This window comes from Nannospalax galili, unplaced genomic scaffold (assembly GCF_000622305.1).
Source record: "Nannospalax galili isolate Female #2095 unplaced genomic scaffold, S.galili_v1.0 scaffold158, whole genome shotgun sequence".
Taxonomy (NCBI): Eukaryota; Metazoa; Chordata; class Mammalia; order Rodentia; family Spalacidae; genus Nannospalax; species Nannospalax galili.
The window spans coordinates 3,642,131-3,659,348 of NW_008345290.1; the positions used below are offsets into that span (position 1 = coordinate 3,642,131).

At 40.9% G+C, this 17,218-nt stretch overlaps 1 pseudogene; it reads right to left on the reverse strand.

Moving 5' to 3' along the window:
* Positions 1–15,398: 15,398 nt before the first annotated feature.
* Positions 15,399–16,983, reverse strand: LOC103740792 (annotated as a pseudogene).
* Positions 16,984–17,218: the final 235 nt, after the last annotated feature.

Here is a 17,218-nt window from a genome sequence, read left to right on the forward strand (position 1 = left end):
CGGGCACGGTCGAGCCAGCCAAGATGGCGCCCTGGCTGGCTGCCAAGCCTCGTGCCCCTCACTTGTTTGCTCCAACTCACGCAAGCGCTGTAAGCTTGATCACGCGGGCAGCCTGCCTGACATGATACGTCACCGAGCATGATCTATTGCGTGGCCCAATGATTTGCTGCTCTGCCTGCATGTTAGCCCCGTGCTCATGTCCTGATTGGCTCCGTGTGACGGTCTGATTGTGGGATGGATCTGATGAGGGTATATATTGTGGGATGACGAAGAATAAAAGAGAGAGAATTGCTTGAACCTCACCTTGGCGTCCGTGTTGTCCTTTCCTTGGCTCTGCTGGTCGGAGTCTTGGTTCGTGGCAGGGGGCTTTCAGGTAGTCCCCTGCATTCTTAGACCCTCTGCCTGAGGGAGGCCAGGGGCAGGGATAACTCTGCACTCTCTGGCAGTCTGCTCAAGATAAAATATTTCATTTGCATTTTTTAGTCAACAGCAAAGAAGGGTGATCAGGTAGTAGACTGCAATTCCTTCCAAAGCCAACACATAGGCTTGTGTTTTTCTTTTTCTCATCTTCCTTCCTCTTATTATGGGAAGTGATGCAATTGTCCATAGAGTGGAGTCTTTGGGGAAGGAGTATGATGATGAAGAGGGTGAAAGTGTAGGTAGTGATGTTGACCTTAATATGGTTCTGCTACCTTTGGTATGTGACCCATTGTTGCTCTTCAGGGATACCAGCTTTTTAGGCATTCTTTCAGAATCTGCAGTTTGGATTTTTAGGATTACTTTTAGATTTCCTGAGCCCCTCTCTTGGGTTCAGGCTGTTCTGTGTGTTTTTCTTCCTGCTCTGCCTACTGAACACTTCCTGTCCTTACCTCCTTTTAGCTGACTCTCTCTTTTAGGCCTTGGATGAACCATCACACCCTCTGAATGGTGTTCAGGAATCCTCTGCCCTCTCCTGCATGAATTCAGAGCAGTACTGCTCCCTAACTGCCACTTGTCTATATTCAGAAAGTGCCCCCTGGCCACCCACCACCTCTCCTTTCTCAATCTTGCTCTGGGACATTCTGCTTAAGCATTACTTAAATGGGTACAGAGGAATTATCTGTATATTTTATTCTATGGTTGAAGTCATGATGTATGCACATTTTAAACAATATTATATCCTAAATAAGATTCATATCATTAACATTTCTTTAGTAAACACTGTTTTAACTGGCATCACTATATTTTGTTATATGAATACAACATAATTTAAATAAAGAGTTGGCACATTTTTTTCCTTCCTCCATCTACATAGTAAAATAGTAAATATTTCAAGCCTTTGGTTCATATGGTCTCCATTGCACGGGTCAACTTTTCAGACTTAGTGTGAGGTAAATGTGGTTGTTTGCCTATAAAATTATATTTGTAAAAACAGCCATTGGGTTGCATTTGGTCCATAGGCTGTTATAGTTTGCCAACCATGAGTTGTGTAAAAATATTGTATTTAATTTTTTTTTGATTTTTCACATTTTCAACATTATAAATGATGTTCCAGTAACTATGTTGACTACATTTTCCCCATAAAATCAGGTTTCCCAAAATGTAATTACCAGCTAAAGATTATATTTAAAAACTTTTAATAAACATTCTAAAATAGTTTTCTAATATATTTCCATAAGTACAATAAAGAGGCTATTTTGTAGCATTCTTATAAATAATACAGCAAGAAATCAATTTTGAATGTTATTAAGTATGTCAAATATATGGGAAAAATATAGAAAATAACATTTAAAAACCATTGCAAGCCAAAACCCCCACTTTCAATGAGTGGACTTTGAGTTGTGAAGCCAGCAAATAGAGGCAGCCCTCGCTCATCTGTGCTGCAGGGCTGATCATCTACTGTGTTCAGCTCTGAAGCTGCCCTTGTCATCCTGCCCAGAGCAGCCCTGAAGCTACACATGCCATCCTGCCCAGAGTAAGCTGCAGGTTTGCTGACGTATCACATTTAAGACTTTCCAAGACAAGGAGATCCTTATGGTATTTTAAAGTTTAGTTTCAGAGAAGACACATACGATTTTTGTTTTGCCAGTAATGCTTCTCCTTTGAATGTTCTTCATCCTCATCCTCATCCTCGTCCTCCTTGTCCTCCCCTTCCTCCTCCTCCACCACTTCCTCCTCCTCCTCCTCCTCCTCCTCCTCTTCTTCTTCTTTCCTCCTCCTCCTCCTCCTCCTTCTTCTTCTTCTTCTTCTTCTTCTTCTTCTTCTTCTTCTTCTTCATCTGGTTAATTCAGTTTATGGGTAGACATAGTGCCTACTCTGTCAAAATGGCTGTAGGAGGATGGGCACACTGTGAGTGAAACACGTGTTAGTGGTCAGAGATTCAATGATGGAACTCTCTCAGGCCACTCAAGGCCATTATAGCTGTCTGCAGCTTTGAAGCAGCTCCAAAAGATCAGTGTGGTTTTTTTTTAATGATCATTTTATTTTCTTTTTTGGATCAATAGTTACATTCACAGTGTTTAAAAATACATTTTCCAGAAGTTGGAGCTCACTTTTCCTTCTTTGTTTCAATTCTTGAAGAATAACTGGCGGTATTCTTTTACTATGAGCAGAAAAGGAAACCTATACATTTTCTGCTTTCTGGCATTGAAGGAAGTAGCTTTTAGTATTTGATGTAGCTTTACAAATACTTTACTCTTGAATATATAGTACATTCTCTGTAGGCTTCAGGTTTAATATATATCTATATATACATATATTGAATGATTTAAATTATATGAATTCTATATGCAATTTTTCTTATTGATTTGAATTGAAGATGAGAGCAATGTGTAAAAATTTTCCATCAGAATTGTTTCTTCCTATTTACCTTTGCCTGTCTATAGGCTTAACATTTTCTTAAAGTTTTAGACTTATTACTGTTAAAATTTCTATTTCATTAATTTTTGTATTACTTTCAGTTTGTAATCTTATTTATAGAAATTTAGCCACAACTTGGCTATTAAATGAAAATTTCAGTGCCAAATACAGGATACTTCTCTATAAGTTATTGGTCAGGGAAGCCCTACAGGTATCCCCAACCACACAGGCTATTGCCACCACTCTTGGTTGCCCACCATAACTAGATGGTAAGACAATATTGATGAAGACACCACTCACTTTTGATGCAGAGAATAGAAAAATTGACCTTGATCTGACCAGAAAATGCTCTCCCTGTTGGACAGGTTAAACAGTGGTGGAAGGTGCTGCTGGGGGGAAAAGGCCCCAGTGATATTACCTAGCATTGGACTCTGGATTCTACAATACAGACCTTCTAGAAAGATATGCCCACTAGTGCAATAGTGTCCTGACAGTTATGGGGGTAACCAACCACTCTATGATTGGATATGAGGCCTGCCCCACAGGAGAGATTTCATGCCTAGCACTGAACATGACCAAAAGTCCATAAATGGGACGATCATAGGCCCTTGGGGGGAACCTACTGTTGCTAAATGGTCATACTGTCAATCTGCATTCCATGTATTTGTGGTTAAATCCATAGCTTTGTGTTGCTATCAACCCTGCATTAACTGTTACCCAGTACAAAAAGAAACTTCTCTGAATAGAGGCTCATAACTGGTCAAAGTGTTGAGTAAGAAAAACCTCTAAGTGCTTAGCTATGGATGGGTGATCTATATCAGTCTTTCACCATCCAAGGTTCAGAGAACTTCATAGAAGAGGGGTGGATAGAAACTAAGAGCCAAAAGATGTGGAAGAGAGCTATGAAATGCTGACTTCTGGACAGGACATGGCTGTTGCAAGCATCTACTCATAGTAGCTGTGGTTACCTGCACAAAATCTATGAAAGATCAAGCCAATCAAAATTCCAGCATGGATAGGAGAAGACTCCACCTCTGTCAGTGGAGCTATTGGCAATTGATGGCTGATGAGGAAGAGTCATTCTTTTTTGGGAATGTGTCTGCTGGTAGATTGTTTATGCCCCAGTGGATGGCCACGTATCCATGTGCATATGGGCGGCACTTATTGGAACCAAAGGGTTCTTAGTAACAAAAAAGAAATGAGAAGAGGATGTGAAGCTGGGAGGGAAATGGGATGGGAGCACTAGGGGGAACTGGAGGGAGTGGTGGATGGATATGGTCAATACACAGTTTTTAAATGTATGGAATGTTCAAAGAATAGAGAATACTATGAAAAGAAAAAAATTATCCGTAACTGTTTACAACTTTTCAAAGAAAAGTTCCATTAAGAACACTGACTGCTCTTGAAGAGGACCCAGGTTCGATTCCCAGCACCCACATGCAGCTATGAACCATCCTTAACTCCAGTCCCAGGGGAATCCAAAGCCCTCTTCTGACCTCCGCGGCATTGCACGACACGGGTGCACTCACATACATGCAGGCAATACACTCATACACATAAAACAAAAATAAAAAAATTAAAAAAAGAATCCTCTTTGAGTTGTTAATTTTGAGTCAAGTGAACTTCATCCCTAAGAGGAACTTTTGTTGACTCTGTCCACTTCTCTCTTCTCTCCTGATGATCTAGTCCATCAATCCTGGGTCACAAGCATTGCCATTGCTGGAGACCTTGGTCAGCATCAAATTCTCAGGGCTTACCACAGTGGTACTGATCAGAAACCTGGGAATGGACCCAGAAATCTATTTTTACAGTCCTCCAAGTAAGTCTGTTGCATGTTTAAGTTACTTTGTTTCAGAAGACGTCTACCTATTTACTCATCTTTTCTTATTAACCTAGTCACACACTTGGTTGGCTTATGGCTAAAAAGCCATTTTGTTCTATTTTTTAAAATAAAGGAATGTAGGGCTAGACAGGTGGCTCAGAGGCTAAAAGCACTTACTACTCTTTCAGAGGATGCCAGTTTGATTTGCAGCACCCACATGGGGCAGCTTACAACTGTCTGTAACTCCAACTTCATGGGATCCAACACCATATTTTGGCCTCTGCAAGTATGCAGGTACACAGGCACACACACACACACACACACACACGCACACACACACACACACACAGAGCATACATTCACACAGATACACACACATACACATAAATAAAAATAAATATTAAAAAAATAAAGAGTTGCCAATTTTGTTATATATTTGAACACCCATATAGTCCATGGTATAAGGATGAATATTGTTCAATGTCTATGACAGTAATTTTGATGTTCTTGGAGTGACTGCTGTGGCCTTGCATGTGACAATATTAGCCAATGGCCACAACAGGGAGAGACAGGAGAACAAGAGAAGTTTTCTTAGTGCTTAAAGAGAAACACAGCCCTTTGGGTGTTGTCTTGTGGTTAGGATGGGAAATTAGAAACTTAAAGCAAAGTTAGATCATGGTCCTGACATTCCTGGGCTGCCAAAGGTACCAATCTGGAAACATTAGTCCGTATTTTATGGTTATGTACGATGATATATTCTGGCAATAGTTTCTTGATTTGGAAAGGTATCATTTGTACATGAAAGTTTATCTTAATTCATTCACATCTTTATAGCCCAGCAACCATTCAATATATTTAACTTTATAAAATGCAAATCTGAATGGGAAATTGGTATAGTAGGAAGCACCAGGAATCTTCTTCTTCACCTAAGCAGTTGAGCTGGGAGACTCTAACAACCATTTTGGAACTCCAGAGCCTATTGAAATCATACAACTTTCAGGGAAGGCTTGGATGATAAATTGAAGTTAAGTTTTATTAGTTTCAGCTCTTGGATTGTTGTAGGTATCTCTCTCACTCCTCTCTCACAACCTCATGGTAGATGCCATGTACATGTTCCTGGAACAATTTGCACAATTTGTGGGAACCAGTATGAAACAAAAGTACTTTTGTCCTTTAAAATCACAGGTTATGCACTGATGGTTCATTATTCTTTCTGGACACAGAGGTGCAGTCCATGAACTGGGCAGCTGTTGCTGACCTCATCCATTGTTGAAGCGCTTGTATATGGTTGATGTGACTTTTAGAGGATTGATATAGGCGAGCACGCGCTGGGCTCTCAGGGTCCCAGCACGCACTCCTGGGCAGTGAAAGTTCCTCCGCTACTGAGGTCTACTCAGTCGATCCCGTCCCTATTTCACCCGTATACCTTCCTCAGGATGTGAGGTCCACTGGCCACTTGGACCACACGGGAAGCGTATGAGGGACGGCGAAAGCCAGGGTGTCCGCAAGTCGGCGACGGAGGAATAGCGCCCCCCCTGGGAGACTGGATCACAGGATTTAGTGTTACAGCTCAAGACAAGTGACTCAGCTCAGATCTCAGTGATTCAGCTCCAGCTTTATTGGGGTAAAACTAGGACTATTTATAGTGTAGAGACAGCAGAAGAAGCCTTAGCTGATAGGTACTTTTAGGATGCCTCATTTACATAGGGTGGTGGGCTTCTATCAGGCTATCAGACAACGCCTGATTAAAAACCTGGTAGCTCCTGTGCCGGAGGGCATGTATTTGTGGCGAGCACTTTAAAAGAAGAGTCAGGGAGGATGCCAGGAAGGCACTCTGCTATGAAAAGGAATATGCAGCACATGGTTTCTGAGCTTGTGAGCTATCCGGACGTGAAGAGACTTCTACTTTGCATAACAGAGGACCCCAACAGATTGAAAAGTCTCATTAATAAAGTTTCTTCTTTTGGGAGCCAGACATTAAAGATTAGGCTATTCTAAAGCAAATGCATGTGCAAAGGAAATTAGAAAGTCATTATGCATGAAAGAAACGTGAAGGCTCATAAATGGCCTTAGAAGTCATTAGTTTATATGCTCAGTGATCCTTGGGAAGAAGACAGCCAACAGTAAAAAACAAAGAATGAATACAGAAATAAACAAGAAGCCCTAGGGAAAGGGGAGAATATGATCTTAAGAATCATCACATTATAAGATAAAAATATTCAGTTTAAACAATTTAAAACCCACAAGGTACATAAGGAAGCAGGGAAGTGTGGCCCACACAAGGGAAAAAATAAGAAACACCTTGAAAAAACCTGATGGCACAAAAGGCTTTGAAACAATGCCTTAAAGATATTCAGAGAACTAAAAGACAGTGTGGAAAAAGTCAAGTAAATGAAATATGAACAAAATTGAAACATAATCAAGGGACAGACACAAAAAGAAATTCTAGGTCTAAAAAGTACCATAACTGAACTGAAAATTTCACTGCAGACATTAAAAGGAAGAAGGGAGACTCAGTGGACTTGAAGATAATATGATGGAATTCATAGATTATGAGGAGCAGACAAAAGATTGAAGAAAAGTGAACAGAGCTTAAGGGACCCATGAGACATGATCAAGTGGACCAACATCTGCATTATGGAATCCCAGAAGAAGACATCATCTTGGATAGAGTGACTATTTAAAGAAACAGTGGCTAAAAATGTCCCAAACCTGACCAATGATATGAATATAAACATTTCTATGAGTTTGAATATTTCAGGAAATTCTGACATGTGACATGAATGTACTGTGAGGACATTATGCTAATTGAAACAAACAAGCCATAATAAGACAAGTACCAAATGATTCTTCTTTTTAAATTTTAATTTTATGTGTATGAATGAATTGTCTGTACATGTGTAAATGCACCCATGTCATGCAATACCCATGAATGTCAGAAGAGAGTGTTGGATTCCCCTGGAACTGGAGTTAAGGATGGTTGTTTGCTGCCATGTTGGTGCTGGGAATTGAACCCAGGTCTTCTGCAAGAGCAACCAGTGCTCTTAACTGCTGAGCCATCTTTCCAGCCTTCCAAATGATTCTTTTTCTTAAAAAAATTTTTTTTTATTACTTTTATGTGTACAAGTGTTATGCCTGCATGTAGATAAAGTGTACCCATGTTGTGCAGTGCCCGCGGAAGACAGAAGAAGCTGTCAGATCCCCTGGAACTGGAGTTACAGACAATTGTTAGTTGCCATGTGGGTGCTGGGATTTGAACCCGGGTCTTCTGCAAGAATAGTCTGTGTTCTTAACCGCTGAGCCATCTCTTGAGCCCCTATGATTCTTCTTATATGAGGCACTTAGAGTACTCAAAATTAGAGCTAGAAAGTAGAATAGTGGTTTTCAAAAGCTGGGAGAAGGGAGGAATGGAGAACTATTGTTTAATGGGTATAGAGTTTGAGTATTGCAAGATAACATGAATTATGGAGGTGGATGATGGTGATGGTAACAACACAAATGTATTCAATATCATTGACCTATATACTTAAACAGTTAAGATAGTAAATTTTATGTTATATGTATTTTGCCATTATGAAAATTTGGGAAAAAATACAAAGCAGAGCACACTTTCCCCTACTTGATTCTTCACTGATTTTTTACCATACTTAACCTCTAATCAAAACTGGACACTGTGAACCCCAGAACCCTTCAGAATCTGTCCTTGCAATTTCTCCTACCTTGTCACCCCATATTTGACCTTTGCTCTGCTTTTCTTATTTCCAACACATCAGGCTCATTTCTACTAACTGAGATACTAAATAAGGTACTTGCTCTTCTACTGCCTAGAATGTTCTGCATTTAGGTTTGCTCATTCTTGCTCTTTAGATCTTAACGCATACTTACCACTTCCTCAGGGAGACTGTTCTTCATAAGGGCTAGCTGAAAGGATCTGAGGTGTTCATCTATGTCTGTTTCCTTTCTGAAGGACAGTAAATTCTTAAAAACAAGTGACTGTCTTCCTAGCTATATTTATTCCCTGGCACTAGGACACCACTGATATTTAGCATTTATTGAACAAATAGTTTAATATCACTACATGTACAAAATGTCTTTAATTTGCTTTCAAAACTGTAACTGAAGTGGAACTAAGTTTGTTTTCCTATTAAAAACTGGGACCCTGGAGCTCTATGAGGTTTTAGATGTGGATTTGGTCTTTGGGGGCTTTGTGAGTCGTTTCAGTTATTATGGCAGAATACTATGTAAATGTGTCTTATCTTTAGTGTTAGAGACTTTGTTGCTTTCATTATTAAGTGGATGGAGCCTGTGACTAAGGAAAGTTAGAAAGCACTGTGTGATTTTCCTACAGTTTTCTATCTTCATAATTGCAAAAGAGGCTTACCTCTGTTATGGGGAACTAGGTTAACAGATACAGTGTTTTCCACATCGGTTTTCTGCTTGATGCTTGTTCAACTCCCTCCCACTTCTGTGTCTGGAGTGTGGATTGATGTCTCAGGAACTAAATCACTTTCTACTGTTTGGCAGACACTCATCCATTGCAATAATTTTCATTCTCTTATTCTTTCTGTCAAGAAACATATATATATATATATGTATAAACTATGCAAATAGCTATTACAAAAGGCAGTAGATTTTTGCTCTGGCTGAGTTTAGGAGATCCCAAGAGGTTGCTCTTGCACCTGTTGTTTCTCGTTGCAGTTCATCGAGGCACCTTTGGTGATCCTCAGGGCTCCAGGGAGTATGTTTGAAAAACACTGATTCTACAGCGGTGAGATGACCTTTTCTTCATTCTCCCTACTTCGCCTTTTAAGTCCCACCTGGTACTGATTCCTTTATGCTATAGGGGAAAAAAGTAGTGATGCTTCTCCCAAGACCCTACCTGTCTCTGCTTCTACTTAAAGCATGCCATGGGAAGGAACCCTACCTCCTATGACTTCCAGATTTCAAATGGTCTCCACCCCTTCCTCTTCTGTGTCACCTTCTGGCTAATGCAGTCAGTGCCTAAAAGCAAGACCTGCACATCACCTGTGTCCAAGCATCCTGCAGAGTCTGGGGTTGGCTGTTGTTTTCTGATAGTCTGCATCTCTCTGAGCCAGAGGTTTACAGAGAGGGAAAGAAGGCAGAACCTCTTCTCAACTTGCTTGTGCAGAAGAGAATTAACATAGCAGGACAAACTGACAATCTTGGGAAGGTCTGCTTGGAAATTTGTCCCTTGGCAATCCACAATTGTGCACAATTTGTGATATTTGCAGGACAAGGGTACTTCTTTCTGATATTGGCTCCCACAACTATGTGCGAACTCCTCCAGGAACATGTACATGGCTGCCAGCCAGGGGAAAAGAGATGAGATACCAACCCAGTAGCTGAAACTAACCGAAATTTGGGATCTTTGATTTCAGAAGGACTTCTACCATGAACAGGTAAGAGTGGTTTACTGTGCTTAAGCTGTTTCTACAAACCACATAGTTTATGTTGAACACCTGCTTTCCTTTTGAGAGTCTGCAGTCTGGGTATGGGCCAAGTAGAAGATTGTTTATGGGGACATTACCAACAAAAGCCCTGGGCACAGCATCTGTAACAAGCTTCCCAGGTTGGTACCGTGTCACACACATGGCAAGCTGTTACTGGAGTAATTCAGCATGTCAGATGTGCTTTCACTGGGGGAGAACCCTTAGAAACCGGTGTCTGCTTCCCTCTGACTTCATACCATGCACCATTGCTCTTTGATGAATGTACTTGGTACCATTTGTTGTAATAACTCACAGCCCTGAATGTATACTGAGTCCTGCAACTCTTCCCAGTGAACCATCAAGCCTGAGAGTAGATCTAAGAACATAACTTACATGGTGTTGCTTCCAGACCAGCTGAGCTCTTGAAAACAATTAGAGGACAGAGTGTTTGCAAACCATCCATCAATTTTCTTAAATGAGCTCTGTAGGGCTTACAGTTGGTGGAAAATCTTCCAGATACAGAAAAAAAGTTGCCAATTTGTTTTTAGTGTCTTGATTATATCAGTTATTTTTATCTTCTTTTCTGGTGTCTCCATGTGAATTTTAGTAGAAAAATATTGAGCTAAGGGTTCAAAGCCTCTCATATTTGAATTTTTGATGCATGAAAGGATCTGGCACAGAGACACAGGGAGAAGGTCATGTGATTGCAGAGGCAGAGATTGGAGTGATGTGCCTGTAAGCCAAGGAAAGCCAAGAACTGCCAGAAGCCACTAGAATCTGGGAGAAAGGCACAGAAGGAATTCTCCCTCCTAGCATTCAGAAGAAATCAAACCTCTAATACCTTCATTTCAGACTTCTGATATCCAAAACTGTGGGAGAATAGGTTTCTGTTGTTCTTAAGCTACAGAGTTTGTGTTTGTTATAGTACCTCCAACTATTTTTGATGTTTGGAATAAACCCTAGAGAAATGAAAGACAGAGTGCCTGACTTGGAAGAAAAGCGGTATGAGTTAAGTTTGGCAAATGTAAGCCATTTTTAATGGAGTATAAATGCTGGGTGTGGTGGTGTATGTTTGTAATCTCGAAATTCCAGAGCTGGAGGCAGGAGGAGTAGCAGTCTGAGGCCAGGCTGGGCCATAGGAGACCATTTATCAAACAAAACGCCACACCACCACCATCACCACCTCCACCACCACTGTAAAAAAAGTACGAATGAATACCATATGATGATAAGGCGCCACAAGATTGAGTCCTACCTGGTTGGAAACCTCAGGATCTTGAATGCTAGATGTTCTCAGCACCCCGGGCTTCCCCTTTATCTCCTGTATTTATTTTCAGAGTCTTATCTTTCTGAGACATCTGATTTTTGAGTTTAACCCACGAACAGAGGACCTCAGACAGCTCAAAGGAACAGCATAGCTGCTTGCACAGTAGGAAGAACATTCTCAACCTGTTACTGCACCCCACCTCCCAGCCCAGCAAGGCTCCTCAGGTATGTGCACACTTAGGGCAGAAGCCCATCTATTGGAGCCCAGTAGACAGTCAGGAGACAGCAGAAGACTCATGGGCTCTTACTTACAGATGGAGCTCTCCAGGATGGGGGGTAGCCCTGCATATGAAACAAGGATATGATGACAGGCACCTGTCTCAGACTGATCCAGATGCCTTTGTGTGCTCTGTAAGGTTTGCTTTCCCAAGAAGGTATGGAACTGCAGTCAGGCCCACTTTACTCCAACCTATCAAATTTGGCATGGAGACTTCATGGTTTTGCAACACCCTATCAATATAGATGCTGATTTAAAGACCAACAATCAGTTTTTTTAGCTGTCATAAAGGCAAGGTGACCAAAATAACTGATGAATGATACATTTTTATTCTTTATGAGACATCCTCTCACCCTCAAGCTCCAGAATTCCCTTTTTTGCTCCCCAAGGACATTCCTGGCCTCTTTTGGTGCCATTCTATAAGAGCCAGGTTGTGGTCCAGGTCTGTCTCATCTCATTTCTCTGAATGAGATTCTCTGACTTTGTGGCAGAAACTTTTGTCCTCCCAATATATTTTCTTTTTGTAGTTTGTATGAGTCAAATCCCTGTTTTTTGTTTGGTTTTTTTTTTTTTTGAAGGAAGGACTACCCTTCAGTAAAATGATTGTATTTCCCAGTTTTCCATGCTGCTAGGGATGGCCAATGAGATATAAGCAGAGGTTATTGGTTGGAACTTCCTAAGAAACCTTGTGCGAGGGGTTGGCCTTGAAGGGCGGTGTGTCACCTTAGCACTGCCAACCACTCTCTGGGAACACAGAGCTGCACATGCCTCCATCCTTGAGGGCAGAGCCATGCAGTAAGGATGATGACATAGAGATTTGAAGAAGGCTGGGTCCCCAGTGACCCTGGAGCACCAGGCTCTGAATTTCTGAGCCTGAATACCCTCTTAAGCACTGTCATTTAAGTTTTCTGATGTATACAACCCACATGATCATCTAGGGTGTGGCATTTTGATTATATTTTGATTACATTTGCCTTTTCTCCATATCATCATCATGCATATGTAATTAACATTCCATTAATGTTATCAATTTACTAACTTATTATCAAGTATATGCTTGTACCTAAAGCATTTCATTGTCTCAGGTAATAACTTTGTACTACAGAAAGGCCACAAAAATAAACAGCAAGGACCATTACATAAATGTACTTCCTGAGATAATTGTATGCCATTACATTAAGTTTTAAAATTTCTCCTTTGAAATTTTAATTTAATTAAGAAGATTCATGGTGTTGGAATTCTACCTATGCCACCATCTGCCTCCCCATAGCTGCCTGTCAGTACTAAAAGCTCAAAGTGGAGCCATATGGGCCATTTCTAAAATAAGTCTTTGCCTTTTAGACAGCACCATCACTCATGATGAGCGCTTCCTGAGTTTATGCCTGCTGTGTGTGTTTTTGTGGCTCATAGGATAAGAGATCAATTATTACCTATAAATGATTTTCTGTAATGCTCATAAGTAAAAGATTGTCACTGCCAAATGTATCTGGTGTTTATGACTAATAAGTTGAAATGGGAAGAATTGGGGAACCGTAACCTGAAAGATGGATTCATAAAATAAACACTCTCTATGCTTCCATCTTTAAACTTTTATTTTAAAAGAACATTTGAAGAAAAATTAAAAGCTGAAAGTGAGGATTTATTCCTCTTTGCTTTTTCTCATCTTATTCTCTGATGATTTCTCCTTATCGAGCCGCTACCCAAAATTGCAGTACTTTTTGCTGCAATTTATGTCACATCAAAAATTCTTCAGTACATGCCTAAAACATTAAAAGATACAAGAAAATTCAAGGGCAGTCACCAGATACAAAACAAAGCTAACCAAACAACAACAAAGTACATTATTATAAAGCTTATAGGGGAAAAACCTATTTAATTTCACCAAATTGGAGTATTTCTAGAATAAAGCACCTTACAACAATTACAACTGAATAAAAAATTAAACTGCCAGTATGTACCCAAACACAAAGAAAATGTGGAGGCACAAACTTTCCCGAGTCAGGTTCAAGGTAGTGTCATATTTAGTTTCCCTTGCAGTTGAGGTGGCCGCTGTTGGGAAGGTGTCTACAGCAAGCATGGCATTCTGGGCATTTGTTTTGTTGTGGTGTGTCATCAGATTTGGGGTATTAATGATTTTTGTGATTCCTCCAGCTGGGTAGATTGCATTAGTGGCTCCAGCCCTAGGCGAGATCTGTTTCTGTACTGCTCCAGTTATGGATGTTGTCTTCTTCTAGAACAAGTTCTAGCAAGATGAGAATGCTTTTTGCTTTATTCATATATACCTGCTGCATTCAAGGACAATCCTCAGGAGCCTGTGTATTCATGCTGGACTCTAAAGCAGGTGCTTGAGGTCTGAGCATATTTATTTATTTATTTATTTATTTATTTATTTAGTCATTCATTCATTCATGGGATTGAACTCAGGGCCTTGTGCATGTTAACACATGTTCTACCACTGGGCTGCCCCTGCAGTTCCCTAAACCTGCTACCAGTCCTGACCTTTGAGAATCACTGGTGGTTAACATAAAGGTCTTGGCACCCCAGGAAGTAACTGTGCTTTCCTTTGTATTTCCAAGATGACTCATCTGATATAGCTGTTGGGTTAAGTTTCAAGATGACATGTGATGTTTAAAATGCTCTTGCCTTTGGGTGAGCAGGCTGATCCCTGAATAGTTTTGCTATTGTACTCAGAGATTGAAGTCATTGTTACTCTTCTGAGCCTGTGCTTAGGTCTTTTCAGGCAACCTCTGTATCTGAGAGGAGATTAAGGCCTTCAGGAATGGAATGTGCTAAAAATTGCTATCAAAATAGCTGGAGGTACAAAATAGACATGTGTATTGATCTGGAAGGAAGCACAAAATTCCCAAATGCAGCATTAAATGTAGAAGAATCAACTTCCCAGCATAGACTGTGGCGGTAAAGTATAAAGTAGGTAAACTTGAAAAGTACAAGATGCAGGATGGTACTGGCATGGTTTGGGTAAGTGTTCCCATGGTCCATGTGTTAAAAGCTTGGTTGTCAGCATGGGGTACAATTGGGAGGTGGCAGAGGTGGGACTTGGTGGGAGGTCACTAGTCATGGGGCCAAGCCACCATGGATGGAAAGCTGTGAAACTGTGTGCTAAAAAGAAAACATTTCTCCTTTTTGTTTTGCCTAAATGTTTTTATTTGAAACAAAGAGTCACACTAAGCAAGACCTTCCCTTCCCTGCTCCAAAGTAAAGCAGCACAATAGAGCAAAATTCATTTGGCAGCACAATGTGAACAATATTCTACTCATGTGTTTGGACAACTTTATTCATAAGAAGTTCTTACAAAAAAAGGAAGTAGTCTTAATTCTGTGTGTGGGGACAGCATTTTCTCTGAGAAGCGCAAATATAACCCATTCTTTAAAAATATTCAAAATAGAATACTATTCAGAATAAAAGCTAGTGCTGAGATCTGGCACCCAGATTTGGTTTTTATCCTGATCATTTACAAAGGGTTTCCCAATGACTTGCATCATTAGGGTTTATCCCCAGAATAAAAATTAGTGCTGAGATCTGGCATCCAGATTTGGTTTTTATCCTGATCACTTACAAAGGGTTTCCCAATGATTTGCATCATTAGGGTTTATCCCCAGAATAAAAACTAGTGCTGAGATCTGGCACCCAGATTTGGTTTTTATCCTGATCACTTACAAAGGGTTTCCCAATGATTTGCATCATTAGGGTTGTGAATAACACTCCATTCACTATGGAGAGATGTCTACTCCTTCCTCCTCTTCTTGCCTTCATACTCATGTTCTTTGGGGTGACTGCTATCTGAGTGTCTTTTAAGCTGCCATGCTGTTTGGCTTCTTCCAAAAACTGTCCAAATTAGAAGGATCTTCCTAAATCTGGACTGGTCCTTCTTTGCTTCTGTGTTTATGGTCTGAATCAGAAAATTCCTTATCAGGAACAAATCTGTTGGTCTTTATTCTGGCTCCCAGGCCATCACAATACAGTCCTTGTCCAGATTTTTACTGAGTCTATAAATACTCTGGGCCATATCTTTACCTCTCCAAGCTTGATCATAAACAGTAAATTTCATTTTCTCCACCTGCAAACCTGCTGTCCATACACTTAGAATGGTTGAGAGCTTTTGGTTATACTGGACTTCATTGGAAGTTTGAGGATAGGGCACACCAAGAGCAATGACTTCTTTGATATCTCGATTTTCATTTTGTGCAGTCATGACCTCTTATTGGGAGATGCCCTGGAAAGATTCTGGTTCTGCAGTCTTGCTTCCTTTGTTGTGCTGGATTTCATCTCCTTCCCGCCCTCTCCATCCTCTTTTTCCACATGGATTTTAATCCCAGCTCTCCTCTCTCCCTCTTTCCGGGCCATTTCTCTAAGCTTCTCTTTGTGTTTCCTCCTTTTCTTTTTGAGCCATCGTTCTCTCTCCTTGGGCTCGCATTTCCACAGCCTCATGAGCCTTCTGATAAGCAGCGTAAAGAGAGCTTCAGCTAGTTTGGCATGTCTACTATCTGAAGTCCTCTTCCGTCAGCAGGTAGCCATTTATCTAATGCAATTGTATAACCCTTTGCGTTCTTCCAGTTGGAAATACAAGGAGGAATCTTCCATTCCTGTTGTTCCCTCACGGTCATCTTCCAACTAGGAAAATGCACTACAGGTGCAGGAGAAGGTGGTCCCCAGGGAATTTTCTTACTAATCGTAAACCTTGGAGGCTTCATTTGGATCTTTTTGCATTTCTACCATCTGAATAACCATTTGGCTCCAGAGTTGAACGCCACTCCTGGCTATGACGGTGTGTATCGGATGTCCTGAGCAGAGGCCAGCTTGTCAGCTGCTTGAACTGGTATAGCTGCAGCAACCTTCTGCAATACAGATTTCTCTAAGGCTATCCTTGTCTTTTCTGTTGCTTCTTTAATAGCTTCTTCATAGGGTCTTTGCAGGCCCGGATCATCTGCATTCATAACCTCCTTTGGAACCAGGTCAGTATACTTGCTATAAATGACCTTGTCTTTTGACTGTCCTTGTTGAACAATGGCATCATATTTAGTTTTCCCTTCAGGATCCATCTGAATGGCCAGTGTATTCCACATTTTTCTCTTTCGCCCCATATCCAGTGGATACTGGGCCACATGAATTTTTGGATAAGCACCTCCATCTCCCAAATCTTCTAACAAGTCCCGAGGTATCCATCCTTTCTGGTACCTGTAGGGGGTAGGTTCTCTTTTGGAGGAGACCAGTGAGGTCTGCTGTGATCTCTGAGATCTCGCTTTTTCCTTAGCTTCAAGTTGGTTCTGAGAGAGCTGAGTAGGCACAGGTAAAAACCTGGTGAACGCCATCTTCTTCTGCTTCCTCCAGCCTAAGCACAGTGTCCTGGGTGGGTCTTTCCCAGATGAGGAAACGAAGTAGTGATCACTGCGCAGGCGTCACAGCCGAAAGGTCTTCCGGGATTTGTAGTTCTTTGCATTAGAGTCTAGATGCCACTCTCAGAGGGAAAAACCCGAGGTAGGAGATCCAACAGCGAAAGGACCTTCGTTATATTTAGACACTTTACAGGGGAAGGTCCCTGGGTTT